General features: G+C 42.5%; 1 long non-coding RNA gene across 1 annotated transcript; it reads right to left on the bottom strand.

Annotated features, from left to right (window-relative positions):
* Positions 1-2,003: 2,003 nt before the first annotated feature.
* Positions 2,004-19,116, bottom strand: LOC308358198. The gene is made up of 4 exons (XR_013968294.1): positions 18,959-19,116; positions 13,161-13,251; positions 11,649-11,775; positions 2,004-4,608 (listed from the first exon to the last, which is right to left on the bottom strand). It is a non-coding gene; the product is annotated as an uncharacterized lncRNA (long non-coding RNA).
* Positions 19,117-19,396: the final 280 nt, after the last annotated feature.

Genomic DNA, 19,396 nt, shown 5'->3' with positions numbered 1-19,396 from the left:
AGCATTTTTGTTTTTCTATTTCTAAATGTTCTGTCAGGTGTAGATTACAATCCTGCTCAAGTATACTTGATTATAGACTGATGGATATTGCCTTAAAGATTATTGAAGGTATAAATCAGACCTTTGGAAAATTGAGTTAATATCCACATATGTTTCTCTAAAATCTATATATGCTAAAGATAAATTCTACAGTAAGAATTTATGAGATAAAGGCATTTTGGATAAAAAAGCTTAATATTATTAAATTTGTAAGGTTTCACATTCTGTATACATGTGGTGTTTCATAAGTTTTAAGCACTGCTTATAGCTTCTAATGTTTATAATATTTGAATTACTTAACATTTACTAAGGCTTGAGTATCATTACTTGTAAAATTCTTAAGTTTTCATTCCAAAATTAATATTGTGATGATCTCACAAGGATTGAATTTTGGGTAAAAATGTTTCCACATATATTTTAAGATTTCTCTGAGATATTTATTTATGGATGTTTAATAATGTTTGATTTGGTTAAATACAGTGCTCCACTATTATAACTTTAAGATCTCCCCAGTATGAATCTCTGATTATTGAAGATTCATCCTGTCTAAAGACTTTCCAAGTTCATTACTTTTGCAGTTTCTTTGTAATACATAGAACTATATTTTGTTATCAACAAAGAAGGGACCAAAACTTTCCTACCTTTATGCAAATGTTGGTTTTGACACTAGGCAGGATTCTTTCAGGTTGTGACACTAAGATGCCATTTGGATAGACTTCTTTGCTTGATTACATTTACAGTGTGTATCCTGTTTTAAATCTCTGCACATAACCTAGATATTAATGAAAGAGAATCCAATCCTATTACCAAATCATTCCATGCATTTATTTCCTGCACATTAAAAAAAAATACAGTGCTGGGGATAGATGAGGACCTTCAGGAGGTAACTATGTCGATTACGCTGTATCATGTAATATTGCCTACTAGCCATGTTGCATGAAAGGGGTTTCACACATGGACTCCCATGATCACAAGCAAGTAAGTGACTTGTAGAACTTTCATTAAACTCTCAACAGTTGGGGAGAAGGCAATTATATCTGAAAGTCATGGATCCATTTTGTTTATGGGGAATTTTGCTGCCTGTGAAATTTGTATTAACCTGCCTTGCAAAGCTTTCCATCATGTTACGTTCCGTATGAATTAATTCTCTCTCCCATGACAACCCCAGGCTGTACAGCAGTTGTGGAATTACATCAGCCATGTGAGGAAAAGGGATACAGGAAAAATTAGTCAGGTTTGTCTAAGAAATAGCAGGTACCATGTTACCTTCTGCCCCCCACCCCACCCCAGGCAAACCCTCCGGAAAGGACAAACACCTACAATATTAAGAATCAGTGCTGCAAGCACAGTTAACTCTATTCCTTACAAATCTAGGGGTAGACACTACTACTTCCATTCTAAGGAGGACTATGAAGCACCGTTTTGAGTGATTTCAGTAACTTTGCATCCTGTTTAGCAGCAGACTGGGGACTTAAACCTACTGGGGGTGGTAAAAAATCGTATCGTGATCAACACAATATACAGGAAAAGGTGGCTGATGATGCTCTCCCATAATCTAGATCTACATTTAGCTGGTATGCTATTTATAATTCTGTCTGTGACCAGGTTCCATTTATGTGTAAAGATTTATTCTATATGGCAATACCAATTATGCATAAATCATCTGAGTTTTTTTTTTTTTAAAGACTTATTTAGAGGAAAAAAGAGACTGCAGTGGGGAGAAGCAGAGGGAGAAGAAAGCCTTAAGCTGACTCCACACTGAGTGCAGAGCCAGATGCAGGGCTTGATCTCATAACCCTGAGACCATGACCTGAGCTGAAACCAAGGGTCAGATGCTTAACTGACTGCCCCACCCAGGCACCCCAGCTTCTGAGATCTTAATAAACTGCAGATACGCTGATTGCCACAAAGTACAATAGGTACCTGCCCCATAACCAAGTTGGACTTAATAACTGCAAGATTTGCTTGATATTAGTACCGTAACAGAGAGTCCTTTCTTTTTATTCCAGGAACAAGACAGAGTGGCACCTGTCACTACAGCACTGAACAATTTTATGATGCCCCAAAGTATGGTAGATAAAATTCAGTATGATAGCAAGGCAGCAGGATACAAGGTTAACGATCACAAGTTAACTGCCTTCCTAGGTACCAGAAATAAATAAGCAAAGTAAAAATTAAAGACAAAATACCATTTACATTAGGACCAAAACTAAAGGAACCATCACAGACACTTGTGGCAATTCATGAAAGGTCTGTAATGAAGACATATCGTTAACAGATTTTCAATCACAAGTCCAAAGTCCATAATCAAATAATTTCATCAAGAAACAGAAAATTAAAAGATCATATAGACTGAACAACCTGAAACAGATTATTCCACAGATATCCCTGCTCCTTTGACACCCTTCATCTCATGAATTTTAAAACATTTTGACTTTTAATTTTCCTGCAGAGTGTAACACTTGATTTAATTAATCTTCAAAAATTAGACTTAGTTGATACTACTAGAAGTCTCTGATTGTACATTGCAGGTTAACATTGCTTAAGCAATGTACCAGCACTCATTGTATTAGTAGGGTTTTCTTGTGAAATCTTTGGTGAATCCTGAGGACAGGCCTTGAAATAGAAAAGGCTTTGCCACACTCACTACACTTAGAAGGTTTCTCTCCAGTATGAATCCACTCATGACCCCAAAGCTGTGAAGGTATCATAAAATTCTTACCACATACAATACATCGAAATGGTTTCTCTCTAGTATGAATTCTCTTATGAAAGCTGTGCTACATTCTTTGGTGAGGTTTCTTTGCAGTATGAATTCCCTTATGACTCCAAAGGTGAGAATATTTAACAAAAGCCTTACCCCAGGCTTTACATCTGAATCTTCACTCTATGTGTATTCTGGTATCTACTCAAGCTCGAACAGCGCTTCAAGGATCTGCCGTATTTGTGACATTTGTAAGGTTCCTCTCTGGTATGAATTCTCTTCATGACTCCAAAGGTATAAATATTTAATAAAGGTCTTACCACTTTATATTTGTATCTTCTCTCTATGTGTATTATGGTGTTTATTGATGCTTGAGTAGTGCTTAAAGGCTTTGCCACATTCGTGACATTTATAAGGTTTCTCCCCAGTATGAATTCTTTGGTGAACAGTGAGGCTTGCATTCTGACTAAAGGCCTTGTCACATACATTACATTTATAGGGTTTCTCCCCATCATGCACTCTCTTATGTTGAGTAAGATTTGAACTCCTGATAAAGGCTTTGCCACACTCATTACATTTGTAAGGTTTCTCTCCAGTATGAATTCTCTCATGACTCCAAAGGTACGACCGTGTGGTAAAATCCTTACCACAGTGATTACATTTGTAAGGTTTCTCTCCAGAATGGATTCTCTTATGTTGAGCAAGATTTGAACCACTAGAAAAGGCTTTGCCACACTCACTACACTTATAAGGTTTCTCTCCAGTATGAATCCGCTCATGACCCCAAAGCTGTGAAGGTATCATAAAATTCTTACCACATACATTACATCGAAATGGTTTCTCTCTAGTATGAATTCTCTTATGAATACAAAGGTGTGAACGCGTGGCAAAATCCTTGCCACACTGATTACATTTGTAAGGTTTCTGTCCAGAATGGAAATTCTTATGTTGAGCAAGATATGAACCATCAGAAAAGGCTTTGCCACACTCATTGCATTTGTAAGGCCTCTCTCCTGTATGAATGCGCTCATGACCCCAGAGATGTGACCGTGTGGCAAAATCTTTACCACAGATATTACATTTATATGTTTTCTCTCTGGTATGGATTCTCTGATGCCTTGTATGGTTTGAGAACCTCTTAAAGGCTTTGCCACGCTCGTTACTTTTGTAAGGTTTCTGCTCAGAATGAATTCTTTGATGAGTAGCTAAGGTTGAACAATGGCTAAAAGCCTTCCCACACTCATGACATTTGTAAGGATTTTCTCTATTGAGTACTCTCTGGTGGTGTGTCCGCAATGAAGGATGCGTAAGAACCTTCCCATATTTATTAAAAATGTTGGTTTTGACACTAGAAGGAATTTTTTGAAGTGAAACTGAAGTCTTTCTGGTAGACTTCTCAGCTTGATTACTTTCATGAATTTCCTCTCGGGTTTGAAATCTCTGTAGCTCATCCCGCTGTGAATGAAAGCTTAATCCAAGCCTATTGTCCAAACAGTCTCTGTACTTGCTTCCTGAAGAGGCTGCCTTGTTTTTTAGCGCCTTATTCGTCGTATCCTGTTTGTAATATTCTGAGGTACTTCTTCCTATGGAAACATTGTGCTTTACAGGAAAATGATCACAGAATTTATGATGTTGTTGATGTTTTCTATAGGTGAGATTTTTGTAATGGGTTGCAGTGTCTTCATAACCTTTTCCTTCATAAAGCCACCGAGTCTCAAATTTGTTTACATCTTGGACCCTCCTCAAATCAAAATCATTAAACTTATGATTTAGGTGTCTTTCCAACATTAATGTTTGGAATAATTCTCCATTATTAATGTCTTCTTTTGGTGGTAATTCTTTGCTCATACATCTAGTAGAGATTGCTGTAAGATATAAAGAATCATAGGCTTTCCATTAACCAGAGTTTGAAGATAGATATTTTTTAATAAAAAATATTATGCCAAAAAAAATTACACCAAAAACAAAACTCATAATTACAGAGCTATTACATTTGTCAACCATGGTATGCAAGTGAATAGAAATTCAAAAGACATAAAATTTCTCAATAAAGAAAGGCTGATTACAGGCAGTTCAAATTATTTTCAGGGAAGCCTACTTATAAATGTTCTGTGATCAAAAATTATGACAGACCTGAAAACATAGGAATTCTCTACAGGTACCCCAAAGATCACAGCACCAAATGTTCTGTGATCAAAAATTATGACAGCCCTGAAAACGTAGGAATTCTCTACAGGTACCCCAAAGATCATAGCACCCTAGGGGAGGCAGAAAGGTAGCTCTTATTTAACAGAAAAATACACACCAAATTCAATTATCAAATACTTATTGTACACAACATTAAAACAAAGCTTTAAGAATAACAAAATATTGGGACGCCTGGATGGCTCAGTTGGTTGGGCAGCTGCCTTCAGCTCGGGTCATGATCCCAGCGTCCTGGGATCGAGTCCCGCATCGGGCTCCTTGCTCGGCAGGGAGCCTGCTTCTCCCTCTGCCTGCCACTCTGTCTGCTTGTGCTCACTCTTGCTCCTCTCTCTCTCTCTCTCTGACAAATAAATAAATAAGTAAATCTTTAAAAAAAAAAAAAAGAATAACAAAATATTCTTCTGAATACTTGCTGTAAAACTGCATTCATGCAGAATAGGCATACTGCAATGGTAATAATCTGTGTTCTGTACTTATATTCCATAATATATGTTACAATTATCTATTAACAATGAAAAAACAAACATTTTAGTAACCCCAAATTCAGCAATTAAAGAATATGTATATTTGTAAGAAATAGATATAGACATTAGAATTTTTAAAAATTCACCCATAAGAAAAAAAGAAAGAGGTTGTATTTCAGAAATAAACAATATCATAAATGGAAAATATGTTGAAATCACCCATTTTGAAATAGAAGTTCTGATAAACATGTAATATAGAGAGTAACAATGGGGTTCTGTGACATGGAAATAGCAAAGAAGGGAAGTTCAAACATACGTCCTTTTATAAAGGTGAAGACGAACTACCAAAAACTGTCAGAATGAACTTTATAAAAACCCTGGAAATTAAACACAGGATTCCAGCAACACAGTATACCCTTAATCAAGAAAAAGTAGCTGTTTTAATTTGCCCTGACTCTGTGCCCTGCACCCCAGCTAATAAGTAGCCTTGAAGATTGGAGTCTGTAAGGGATACAGGCTTCCCAAACACAGGGAAGAGATAGGATCTTCAAAGAATTGTGACCAATTGTTGGTTTCTTTAATCTTTCTGCTGGTTCAAAATGCTTGCCTTTCTTTGGCCTACCTCAGATCCCTACCTAGGTGGAGGTAATAACCAGAGGCCATTTGTCACAAACATTTAAAGGTTAAGTCTAGTAGCCACTGCCACCTAGGGCAGGGATAACAACTGGGCAACAATGGGCAAACTGAAAATCCTGAGAAAAACACTGGGGAGCAAGGTACACTAGGAAATAAGGCTTTGAAAATCCCCCACATATTCCAGGGACCCAAGAAGGTTGCAGGCATGCCCAGGACCAGACGCGTGAAGAAAGACCTGAGAAGCCCCCAAGACTATACCTCCTGCTGACCAGCAGATTCTGAGCAAGCAGAAGTGAAGGACAGGGCACCGTTGTCTTAAACGTCTACCCTGTGTGTTTCATGCACTCCCCAACACACGTACACGCACACAAAGGTGGAAAGCTGGTATGTTTTGTGTTTGGTTCCAGCAGTCTCAGGAAGTCTGCTGAATCTCTAGCTGACCAGAAGTGAATCAAAGGCATCAATGGCTACACATAACAAAGAAAATACACCACGCAAAATTTGTAACAACAATCACAAGAGGCATTAAAAAGAAAAAAAACCAAAACCCTTGGATGGGATAATATTATGATTTCCAAAGTCTCAGCATATTCAAAATGTCCCGTTTTTTTAACAAGAAGTTACACTGGAGCCAAAACAACAATAACGCCGGACCCATACAGGAAAAGAAATATTAAATAAGTGACAAAACCTGACCTGAAGGAAGCCCAAGTTTTGGACTTACTGAACACATGTTTTAAATCAACTATTTAAGCTAAAAGGAATGACAGACAAAGAATTGAAAAGCAATTAGGAAAATACCGTATAAATAAACAGAGAATATCGAGAAAGAGATAGAAAGCGGAAAAAGAACCTAACCACCTTCCAAAGCTGAAATGTAAAATAGCTGACTTGACAAATTTCACAGAAAGGTTCAATATCAGGCCTAGTAAGGTGGAATAAGACTCAGCGAACTGGTAGGGAGGTCAGGTGAAATGACCGTGTCCGAGGAGCACAAAGGAAAAGACCGAGTGTAAATGAACAGAGTCTAACGGTCCTGGAGGACAACATCATGTGGGCCAACATATGAACCACGGGAGCCCCAAAAAGAGAGGAGGCGGCAGAAGGAATACTGGAAGAAATATGGTAGACAGTGTCTATTTTTCTTTTTTTTAAGATTTTATTTATTTATTTGACAAACAGATCACAAGTAGGCAGAGAGGCAGGCAGAGAGAGGTGGGGAGCAGGCTCCCCGCTGAGCAGAGAGCCCGATGCAGGGCTCGATCACAGAACCCTGAGATCATAACCTGAGCCGAAGGCAGAGGCTTTAACCCACTGAGCCATCCAGGTGCCCTGACAGACAATTTCTTAAATGTTAAGAGACAAGACTCTACAAATCCAAGAACTCAGTGAACATGCAATTAAGAAAAACTGCAACAGAGATGCACGTGCAACAAATCATGATCAATACGTGGAAAGGCAAAGGTAAAAAAGACTTCTGAAAGCAGGATGGGAGAAGCATCACGTATAAAGGACACACAATAACTTTCAGAGCTGATTTTTCAGCCAAACCATGAAGTCCATGAAGTCCAGACAATGGGATAAGATATTTAAAATGTTGACAGACTGGGGGGGGGGGGAACGACGACACTCAACCAATTACAACTTCCAAGATAAACAAAAGGTGAGGAAGTTCCTTACAACCAAACCACCACACCAAGAAGTAAGAGGGAAGGCTTTTTTCCGCACTCCCAGTCCCCCCAAGAGCAGACATTTCTTTATTCATTCTCTGAGGCCAGCATTATTCTGATACGCAATCAAAGACATCACATGAAAAGAAAATGATAGACCAATATCACTTACTAATATAGATGCAAATATCTTCAATAAAATATTGCACAGCATATTAAAATTACACAACATAAATAAGTGGGACTTATTCCAAGAATTCAAGGGTTGACAATTCAACATGTAAACATCAACATAATAACCCAGATTAAGAATAATAAGAAAAAAAAAAAGAAAAACCTACATAACCATCTCATTGTCTACAAAGTATTTGAAAACATCCAGAACTCTCATGTTAAAAACACCAGCATAAAAAAAAAAAAAAAAAAAAAAAAAAAACCACCAGCATACTTAGAAGTGAAATTCCTCAACTTCTTAAAGGTTTATCATAAAAAACCCATAGCTAATAACATAGTCAATGGTTACAGAGTAACACTTTCCCCCTAAGATAAGAAGTAAGTGACAGATACTGACTTTTATCAAAGCTATCCAACACTGTACTTCAAGTTTTACCAGGACCAATAAGATAAAAAAGAAAAGAAATTTTAAAAATACATACTGGGGAAGAAAAAGGACAATAATCTCTACATGCTGATGACATAATCCTATGTATAAAAAATTCCATAAAATACACAGACACAGGGAACCTCAGTGACTCAGTCAGTTAAGCCTCTGCCTTAAGCTCAGATCATGGTCCCATGGTCCTGGGATCCAGCCTTACACTGGGCTCCCTGCTCAGAGGAGAGCCTGCTTCTCCCTCTCCCTTCCTGTCCCCCTGTTTGTGTACTCTCTCTCTCTGCCAAATGAATAAATAAAATCTTAAATACACACACACACACACAGACACACACACACACAGACACACACACACACACACACACACAACCTACTCTAACAATGTACCCTAATGATGTCAGGAAGGTTGCAGGACACAGCATCAACACATGAAAGCAGTTGTGTTTTATACACTATAATGAACAATCTGGGAAGGGAATGTTAAAAATATTCCTTACATAATGAAACATCCAAGTAATAAAATACCTAGAAAAAATCTTAACCCAGGAGGTCCAAGACCTGTAGAATGAAGCTCATAAAATGCTGCTGAGAGAAAATAAACACTGAAATAAATAGAAAAGACATTTCATATTTCATGGGTTGGAAGATTTCCTATTTTTTTTTATTTTTTTTAAAGGTTTTATTTATTTATTTGACAGATAGAGATCACAATTATTCAGAGAGGCAGGCAGAGAGAGAGGAAGGGAAGCAGGCTCCCCGCTGAGCAGAGAGCCCGATGCGGGGCTCGATCCCAGGACCCTGGGATCATGACCTGAGCCAAAGGCAGAGGCTTCAACCCACTGAGCCACCCAGGCGCCCCAAGATTTCCTATTTTTAAAGATGGTAACATTCACCAACGTGGTCTAGATATTCTATATACAAACTATGAAAATTCTAGAAACCATCCTTGGAGAAATGGAAAACATCATCCAATACATATGGAACTGCAAAGGGCTCTGAAGAGTCCAGACAATACTGAAAAAGAAGAAATTTAAAGAATAAACAGAGGCGGAATGCAGACTGGTAGTTTCAGGGACTGGGGACGAGGAAAATGTGGAGAAACTGATCAATGGGTAATGGACAGTAATGTGGAGTGATGGGAATGTTGTGCAATTAAGCAGAGGTGGTAGTTGGACAACTGCTACTGCTCACTTCAAAATGGTTAATTTTATGTCATGTGAATTCCAGTTTGATTAAAACTTCGTTTTTAAATAACGAAAACTGTGAGCAATTAATTTTACAATAGATTTAAAAAACAGATTATTTTCTGATTTTAATATGTTAAAAATTTGAAGCTAAGTCTGTTTCTATTATATAGAAATACCAGTTTCTCTTAGACTGGCTTCCTCTAATTACCTGAAATTCTATCACTGAATCTCTCAACATAGTTTCACACACGAAACAGATAGGAGGTGATGGTGTTACTGCCACATGTACTTGTAAACATAGAGCTATTATGAATAAATAAAAATTAACGTCCAGTTGCCCAAAATTAATAAATCCCGACTTCACAAAGATTATCAGGAGACTATATGTTATATATAACCTTAAGGGTCATTTGACCTAGAGCAAGGAATAACTTCTAAGGTAGCATTATCAGTAGCATTTAACGGCAGAGAGTCTATTTGCCAGTGCCAGAAGATGCGTGTGCTGAGGTGATCACCGTAAGAAACAATAACAGCCAGAGAACTACAGAACACCTGAAAACATAAACTTAGATTTTAGCTATTAGTGTAGCATACCAAGAGTTACATGGTAATCTCGACACAGAAATGATTTAACAATAAATCTGAATTGAACTTTAAAACATCTGTATAAAATTCATATAAAACCTAGCAAGTTATACTTAGAAAACTCAAGATATACTACAGAAAACCCAAAATATCTTACAAAACAAATTACGAATGAATTTCTCTGTATTTCTGAGGTAAACACAGACACTTCATAACAAAAGCATAGTCTCAAGATATCCATATGACCAATTTTAAAAACCCAAATTCATTCAAATGAGAAAGGTTATTTGTCAATCAGCAGGTACTAACTCAAGCAAAACAGATATAGAGAGGATAACTATGATCACATTTTCACCAGATTCCAGAGGTTATATAGATTTTTGGACAAAGCCTCCTCCTCCATATCACTCAGCACTCAGGAAGGAAATCTTGTAAAACACACGAAAAAACATTCATTCCCTGATCAAACAATTCCCTAATAAGACAAAGAACACTGAATGAGTGTCATCAAAAACACAGAGCCAGGGGCGCCTGGGTGGCTAAGGTGGTCAGGCGACTGCCTCCAGCTGGGGTCATGATCCCGGAATGCCAGGACTGAGTTCCCATTGGGCTCCCTGCTGAGCAGGGAAATCGGCTTCTCCCTCTGACCCTCCCCACTCTCAGGCTCTCTCTCTCATTCTCTCTTTTTCAAATGAGTAAATAAAATCTTTAAAAATAACAAAATGAAAAATTTTGTTCCTGCCAAATCAAGGGGGAATGATCCTTCGTGTACTCCAACAACACTGCCACCATGTCCCCGAGAGACACTTCTGTGACCCACCAAGATCCAGAAGGACAACTGGAGCCACGAGCCAGGCTCCCACGCTACACTCGACGGCAGCACTGTGGAACGTGCTGGCCACTCTACTCAGGTGCTTCGGGGCCCATGTTTCTACTGAGTAGGATGACGCTGTGACATATAAATAACTGATCTCCATCCAGAATGTTCGTTCACCCAGTAAAACTCCTCATGGGAGAGTTCACAAGTTGTCCAGCACCTAAAGGCTGGGTTATCACAGCAGAAAATGAGACAAAATTCCAGACACTGAGGAACTGTATTTCTTTTCTTTTTTTTTAAAAATAGTTTATTTATTTATTTGACAGACAGAGATCACAAGTAGGCAGGGAGGCAGGCAGAGAGAGAGAGAGAGGAGGAAGCAGGCTCCCCGCTGAGCAGAGAGCCCGATTCGGGGCTCGATCCCAGGACCCCGAGATCATGACCTGAGCCAAAGGCAGAGGCTTAACCCACTGAGCCACCCAGGCGTCCCGTGAGTTTAAAAAATTTTTGACGTAAGGTCTTGTTCTTCCTCCAGTTCTAGCACCACCACGAACCTGCACAATCATTTGGGTTTAAAATCTAGACACCACACCGTGAAGCTTTTCAATTCTGAATCAGCAGGGCTTCAATCTCAGCCAAGCAGGGAAAGGGCGCCCAAGAAACCCCCAAGAGAAACACAAAGATATACTAGGGCAGTTCCCAACCTCTGTAGGAAAAGTAATCCTCACCCAGGGAGACCAGGTTCCGGTAGTTCTCCACCATCACGTCCCTGTACAAGGCCCTCTGGGCAGGGTCCAGGCTCTCCCACTCCTCCTGAGAGAATTCGATGGCCACATCCCTGAAGGTCAAGCGTTCCTGAAGTGAAAGTACATTTCACCAAGAGGCCATCAGAAGAGTACTTATATCACAAAAATGAGAGAAGGAAAGAGGCAGAGCAGTCAGTGAGAATTGAATAATCAGATAAATACATTAAAGATCATTTTGAGCAAGTCCTATATTCCCAGTATTGATTTGTTACACTTTTCCACCAGGGAATTTCCATCAGCTAAACTACTGAATTTTATAATATTATGCCAGATAAAATACACAAATGAAAAAAATCAACAAATGGTCAACTATATGTAAGTTCTAAATAGAGTGTTGTATACACCGCTGTATGATGGCTAATTTCTCCATCAGCTAGACCATGAACAACGTCTTCTGGGAAGACCAAAGGCACAGGAGTGTCAATGAAAGGTGAAAACTGGAAAAATGGAAAGCTGATGATAACCGAACCGACTAAATGTTTTGAACACTCCCCATATGGTTGGTATCACCCTCATGCTTTACAAGTGTTAACATGTTCAAAAAGACAGCACCCCATTAAGTTAGCATTTGTTTCCCTCTTACACAGGACCCAACTCTGTCACACTCTAAGGAATGTGCCTCTGGTCAGACAGGTAATACTCAGCACAGCCTGCACCTGAACCAAGTGGTCAGACTTTAGGATAGACCCATTAACAACCAGACAGTAAAGTAATGGATACAAGAGTAAAAGTCTGTTGACAGAGGGTTTGCTAATGGAGAAAACCTGAAACAAGTTCAAGGCTGAAACATAAGCCTGGATAAAAGGTTAATATAGAAGCATGCACACACATACGCATAAACATACAGTTAATGTTCTTACTGCTCTTAGCTTATTCGTGTAGTGGTGTAGAAAAAATTTAAGGCCATGAAAAAGATTTCAAACATACTTTCAAAGTTAAAATAAAAGGTATTTATGAAATGACATCTTTTTTACACACTACAGACTCCTGCCCATAAACATGTGTGCACATGTGAACACACACACTGAAAGTAACTGAAATCAAAGTTGGAGTCTCTAAATGACATCTGTTTTTAGAATAAATCTTCGTTATCTCTCAGTTTTTACTCATGTGCATTTCAGTATCTCAGGTTCAACAAACGCAAATAAATTGTATTAAATATAAATAAAATCGTCAGTGCTATTCTATTTGGCCTGCTTACAAAAACAACCCTGCAAGAAATTTTTTCTGAAATAACATTTAGCTTCGATCTCCATTAAATACATACACGGAAGTGTCTGAGGCGGAATCCGCATGCACACAGAGGGGCTGCGGGAAGGCCCTGGGCTGAGCATGAGCAAACATGGCACGAGGGACCCTTCCGAATGTGATGAGCTTGGCCACATGGAGGTGAGGACACAGAGCACAGAACAAGGAACCGAGACAGGACTTTACCTGAGAAAGAGTCATTCCTGACTCCTGGGCTTTCTTCTTCTCCTTCCTCTGGGCTTCTCTCCCAGGCAAGATGGGTCATGAGACGTCAATCCTGAGCGTCAAATACATGCTGTTTAGAACTGAGTCAACACTCATCTGCCTGTGCCACACCCACACACACGGGAAGATCCCATGTGGGACACAGCCCTCTGCTGCCCACGGCCACAGCGCGGATTCAGGCACAGTAAACTGCTACATGCAGACCAGCACGTGAGTGTTCTGACCTCTTCCTGCAGAACTCACTCCCCTCCTGGTGAAGCGCACACAGGAGCTGCAGCAGAGGGGATCCCGGCTGCACTAAGCCTCCCTTCAAGGTCACAGACACGCCCTGATAACACCCTATGCAGAGAACAGCCCCCTCACCTCTCTCCAGATTAGGGGCTGCTTTCAGTCCTCATCAATGGAGGAGCCGGCCTGGGGCTCAATGCTGGATATAGATCAGAATCACCTGCGGCACCTTCAACACCCCTGAGGCTGAGCCCCATTACACAAGGAGAGAAATCTCTGGGGACTAGGATCATGAGGAATCCGCAAAGTGCGTCAGCAATCCCATGGGCAGTCAGGGGGGAACACCACTCAGAGACCCGCCCAGCAGCCCACCCACCTGTGGCTCTGCTCTCTTCTGGGACCATCCCCCGTAACCAGACGGTGGAAGAGGAAGTAGTCGAGATCCACGCAGAGAGGCATGACAGGCCAGAGTGCGGGTGGGGGGAGGCTGGAATGGGACACGGCAGTGTCAGAGATGGCCCCACGAGAAGGTGACAGGGCAACAAACACCTGGGGAAGGAAGTCCACCCCCAGCATTTGAAGAGTCAGAGAATTCTAGACAGAGGGACCACCCTTGGGAAGCCCTGAGGCAGTGCGGACCCTGGCCCCAAGAACAGCAAAGAAATCTGTGGGCCTCAATCCCAGTGAGGAAGGAGGGGATTAAGCAGGGGATCAGGTCACAGAAGCAGATCAGGAATGTCTGTCGCGGTCTTCAGACACTGTTCTCCTTCATCTCAAGAGAATTTTGGAAACCATGTAGTCTCTCGCCCATATGGTCTTTGGTTTTTGCTTTTTTTTTTTTTTTCTTTAAGAGAAAACACACACGAATAGCATAATATGCTGTGTATTTTGAAAACAATATGGTCCTCTAAGCTCCAGGAAGATGGCACTGCTCTGAACTGGGAGGTGAAGGACTGCAGAGAACACAATTGGGGGAGTTCAGGAGGTCATGTTTGGACACTGTATGGTGGAGAGGTCTCAGCAGAGATGTCAAGGAGAGAGGCAGTGAAGAAAATCTACATTTAGGGCAGAAGTCTGAGATGGAGTGTGAATCTGGGAGACTGCTGGTTTTTTTGTTTGTTTTTCTTAAGATTTTATTTATTCATTTGTCCAAGAGAGAGAGTGCACAAGCAGGGGGAGTGCCAGGCAGAGCACACAGAGGGAGAAGCAGGCTCCCTGCTGGACTAGGACCCCAAAGAAGGACTTGATCCCCTGGACCCTAGGATCATGACCTGAGCCAAAGGCAGCCTGCTTAACCAATTGAGCCACCCAGGCGTCCCACCCCTGGGTATTGAAAGCCACGAGATATGGTGACATGGAAAGTCACTGGGTGTAGAGAAGAGGTCCATGACTGTCTTGTGGGGTGCTCGTCCAACCAGAGAGCAGGGAGCTGAGGAAGAATCGGAGAGGAAGTGAATCAGCTGAAAAGTGAAAAGGGTTGAGAGAAGAAAATTGAAACACACAGATGAGAGATAAGATTTGTCAACAGCAAGATGTCCTGAAAGCCATGAAAAAACAAGTTTAAAGGAGTGTTCACTGTTCAACATGCCGCTGATCAGACAGATAAAGACAGATAAAGTGAATTAACAAGACTTAGGAAATGTAAAAATACCTGATCACTTTCCTGTTTACAATTTCTCTGGGTATGTACCCACCAGTGGATCTGTGGATTATCTGATAATTTTATATTTACTTTTATAAAGAAATCACTAACTTTTTTTTCGATAGGGAATGCGCTGTTTACAGTCCTTGGGGCAGGGCACAATACTTTCAGTTTCACCACCTTCTTTCCAGGGCTTGTTCATTTCTGAGCCGTACACTTTTTTTTTTTTGAGTATAGTCACACAAGTGGGTATGCAGTAGTATCACTCTGTGGTTCTGATGTGCAGTTCCCTAACGATTAGGATCACTGAGCATGTCTGCAAGAGCTTAGTGGCCATCCATCTGTGTATCTTCTCCAAAGAAATGTCTATTGTGGTCTTTTGCCTACTTTTTACCATTTAGCTATTTTTCTTGTGTTGTCTTGCTTTCCACTGTCATATCCAGGAGTCTGGATTATTTTCATGAAGGTGATGGGAAGCCAGTGGAGAATTTAATGCCAGGGACTGACATGATAGGACTTCAGATTTACTCTCTGTAAATTTATTCTCTAGCTGAGCCTAGGCCTTGCCTCTTTCCTCACAGTAATTTTCACTGTTGTTGGGCTAGGACCAACTTAATCTTCTAATTACAACTGGTAAAACCCTCCTGCAGAAAAATGCCACACAGACACACGTGCAAAATTGCAATCACTTTAGAGATCATGGTCATTCCGATTGCCTGCTCCTGTCCTTCATCTCCACGCTGCAGCTGTGTTCACTGAGGCCTAGGAAGGAAGCCTCTTCACAAGTTACCTTGAGAACCTCTGAGTTCAGTGAGAACTACATGTAACTGCATTTTGAAAGGGCGGCCTAATGAAGCATGGGGCACTTTGTCTTTATCCCGATCATGCCAACTCCATTTCAAAAATTCAAGGATCAGAGTGTCTGGCTGTCTCAGTAGGTACAGCATGGGACTTGATCTTGCCTTGGAAGATCAAGCCCCACGTTGGGTGTGGAGCTCACTTAAATAAGTAAGTTAAGTAAGTAAATAAATATAAATAAAGGGCACTCTGTAAGAAAAAAAAAATTGTTACGTTAAAAAAAGAAAAATTCCAAGATCATCCAAAACATGCCTGAGCAAAAGAAACTTCTTTTGTGGTTTTAATCAATGGGGAAATATTTTATTTTATTATTTTTTAAAGATTGAATTTATTTATTTGGGAGAGAGAGAACAAGCAAGGAGGGGAAGGGAGAGAGAGAGGGAAACAGACTGCCTGCTGAGCAGGGAGCCCAAGATTTGCGGCTGGATCCCAGGACCCCAGGGTCATGACCTGAGCCGAACCCCGATGCCCACCCAACACAGCCACGAGGCACTCCATCAATGGGGAAATATTTTAAACATATAAAATGATAAACACAGAGATTTGGTACTGAATACTTCGAAAGAGAATCAGCTGCGGAAGTAAGTCCTGAGAATATTACCTCACCAAGAACAGATCAGTTCTACTGGAACAAAGTTCAGAGTCAATCCAGCCCCACCTTCAAGATGTTCATACAAAGGACCTGAGGGACCTGAACAGAGCATCTACTTTGGAGCTGACACCTCACTAATTAAACAAATCACATCAAGGAAGAAGAGACACCAGGGAATATTAGACTAACTTACTAAACTAGTTTCTGACTGTTAAGATCATGGGCGCCCTTACCAGACATGCACTGAAATAGTCCAAAGTTACTTACTAACTACCAAGCAATGTTCCAATATATGAAAATGAGCAGAATGAATGCAGGGGTTCTCAGCTGAACTACATACAATGTATTAAGAAAAACAAAAAAACAACAGGTTGTAATTTTTTAAAAATCTAGTATCTTCTGGAGTCAAAGCTTTCATTGACTGATTGATTGAGAGGGGGAGAGAGACTCCCAAGCTGACTCCATCCCCAGCACAGAGCCCTAGCTGGGGCTGGACCTGACAACCCTGAGATCATGACCTGTGTTGATATCAAGTGTTGAAAGCTTAACTGATTAAGCCACCCAGGCAACCTTTGGGTCAAAGCTTTTAACATAATACAACTACCTAATACAACTACCTAATATTTAGGAAAAAATCACAAGAGCTGATGTCACTATTATTGCAGAAGTTAATGATTATTTACAGAATAGTAGATGTCCAATACGCTAACATTTACTTCAATCTGGCTTACAAAATGAATTAAATGTAAGAGATGTAGAAAGAAAAATCCATTTCAAAGAAAAAGAAACATCTTTAATATTGCTTTAAAAAGCATCATGGGGGCACCTGGGTGGCTCAGGTCATGATCTCAGCGTCCTGGGATCGAGCCCCACATCGGGCTCTGTGCTGGGGGGGGGGGCTGCTCCCCCCGCCCCCGCCTTCCTCTCTGCCTACTTGTGATCTCTCTCTCTCTGTCAAATAGATAAATAAAATCTTAAAAAAAAAAAAAAAAAGCGCATCATGAAAGGATCGATTCAGGAATTTCTAGTTCCAGTCCATCTCCCCATGCGATCCCAAGATAAGAGGTTGATCCATAACTGACTTGACACAGGTCTCTCCCCTCTCTCTGGCTGATCAAGGGTTGCAAACGCAAACTATCTTATGATGCTAATAATTATTAAATGCACGAGCCTTATAAACAGTCCTGATATTCTCTTTCTCAACCATTCGATTCAAACAGGCAAATTTAAAGTTACATACATCATGGAGACAGAGGGCCCATTAAGTACCACTCATCCAGATCTCGGTTCCCCTTCCTTCCCCCTCCCAAGGATTTCTGTCTATTAATCTGTTCGTGTGTTTATCTTTCCTGATTCTCTCCACTGTTTCTCCTTTCCTGGGATTCCCCTGTCTCCTCCCTGTTTTCTCCCCTTTTCTCTCTCTCACTATACCTACACCTTCCAGGGAACTCTTGAAACCTACTTCACCTTCCCTTACTCTTTTGGCCCAACTTTTCGGACTGTCCCCATCTGCATAGATTTCGGCCTCTCTCTGTCCCCCCACCCGCGTCCTCTCTGCTCCCCAGTTCCGTTCCCTCTTTCCCGTTACCCCCTCTGGCTAAGCTCTCGCACCGCGGTCTCTCTCTGGGCGCTCATCCCTACCGCCTCTGTCCCAGCATCGTCCACCCGAAACCTTCTTCTCCTTCCCACTGTCTGCGTGAAGTGCGTCGCCCTTGTCACCCCACTTCTGCTAACCGAGGGCCCTACTACTCGGCTCCCCTTCTTCCGGAGCGCCGCCCTTTCCTCCACGTTTCGCTCCTTTCTTTTCTCCGCGGGCGACTTGCTCTTCCGCTCTTAGGGCCTCCCGCAAGTCCCTCCCGCATCCTCCTCACCTCGCCGTCTCCCACCGACCCTCTCCCGGCTCTTTCCTCCGCCATTCTCTCTCCCTCCGGCTCCCCCCACCCCCACCCCTCGTCTGCCGCAGTCACCGCCTCCACAAGGCCCCCCGCCCTCGCGCGCGGGAGGGGACCTGCTCCGTCACCTCCCGCGATCTTCCGTCCTAAATGCCGCTCCTGAAAGCCCGCACCCAAGAGGGTGCCCCTCCTGGGCCTCGGTCTCCTCCCTGCACGCGGGGCTGCGGGGGGGGCGTCTCAGGAGGGCGGTGGGGTCGGCGCGGAACCAGGACCAGGGAGAGACTCGGCGCGTCCGTGGGCCGAGCCGGGCCAGGCTGCGGCGCGAGGCGCACACGCCCACCTCCCTGGACTCCCACGGCGCGGGCGCGAGCGGTGCCCGGACGGCGTGGAGCACGGAGACAGCGCGGCAGGCGGCGTCCGAAGGTCCGAGGGCCGGAGACCACAGGCGGGGACCGACTCCGACCGACGGAAACCCAAAGGCCCCGGGATCCCCGGGCCGGCAGCGCCGCCCGCAGGATTCTGTGTGTCTCCGCGACACGCTGCTTACCGCGGTGGGAGGCGCGGGTGAAGGGGCTCGAATGTGCGTGGAGCCCCCAGACCTCAGGGGCGTATGCCTGGGGACTGAGGTTCTGACGCAGAAAGGAGCAACTTAAAAACCCTCAGGAGCCCTTTTGACGTTAGCTCCCTGCCAGCCGCTTCCGGGTCGGTGAAAAACTGCGCGTGCGCCCCGGTGGAGCCGCGGGATTGGGCAGGGCCTGAGGGTAGTGCTTCCGGTAGTGGGCGGTGTGCGAACAGTGGCCAGACTCTGAGGCGCACCGAGTGTGGACGGGGCTGGGCGAGTCCTGGATATAGAGCTTCCGGCAACAGGGGGAACTCTTGCCCCGCCAGACCTTGGCCCCAAACCCCGGGCGAGGGCGGTGGGCAGGATGGGGCGGAGCTGTAGAGGAGCGCTTCCGGCAATGGGAAAGAAACCGAAATGGCCGGT

The sequence above is a fragment of the Martes martes genome (genome assembly GCF_963455335.1).
Source record: "Martes martes genome assembly, chromosome: 17".
NCBI lineage: Eukaryota > Metazoa > Chordata > Mammalia > Carnivora > Mustelidae > Martes > Martes martes.
The sequence above is the reverse complement of the archived record's forward strand: the minus strand, read 5'-3'. Positions and strand labels throughout refer to the sequence as shown.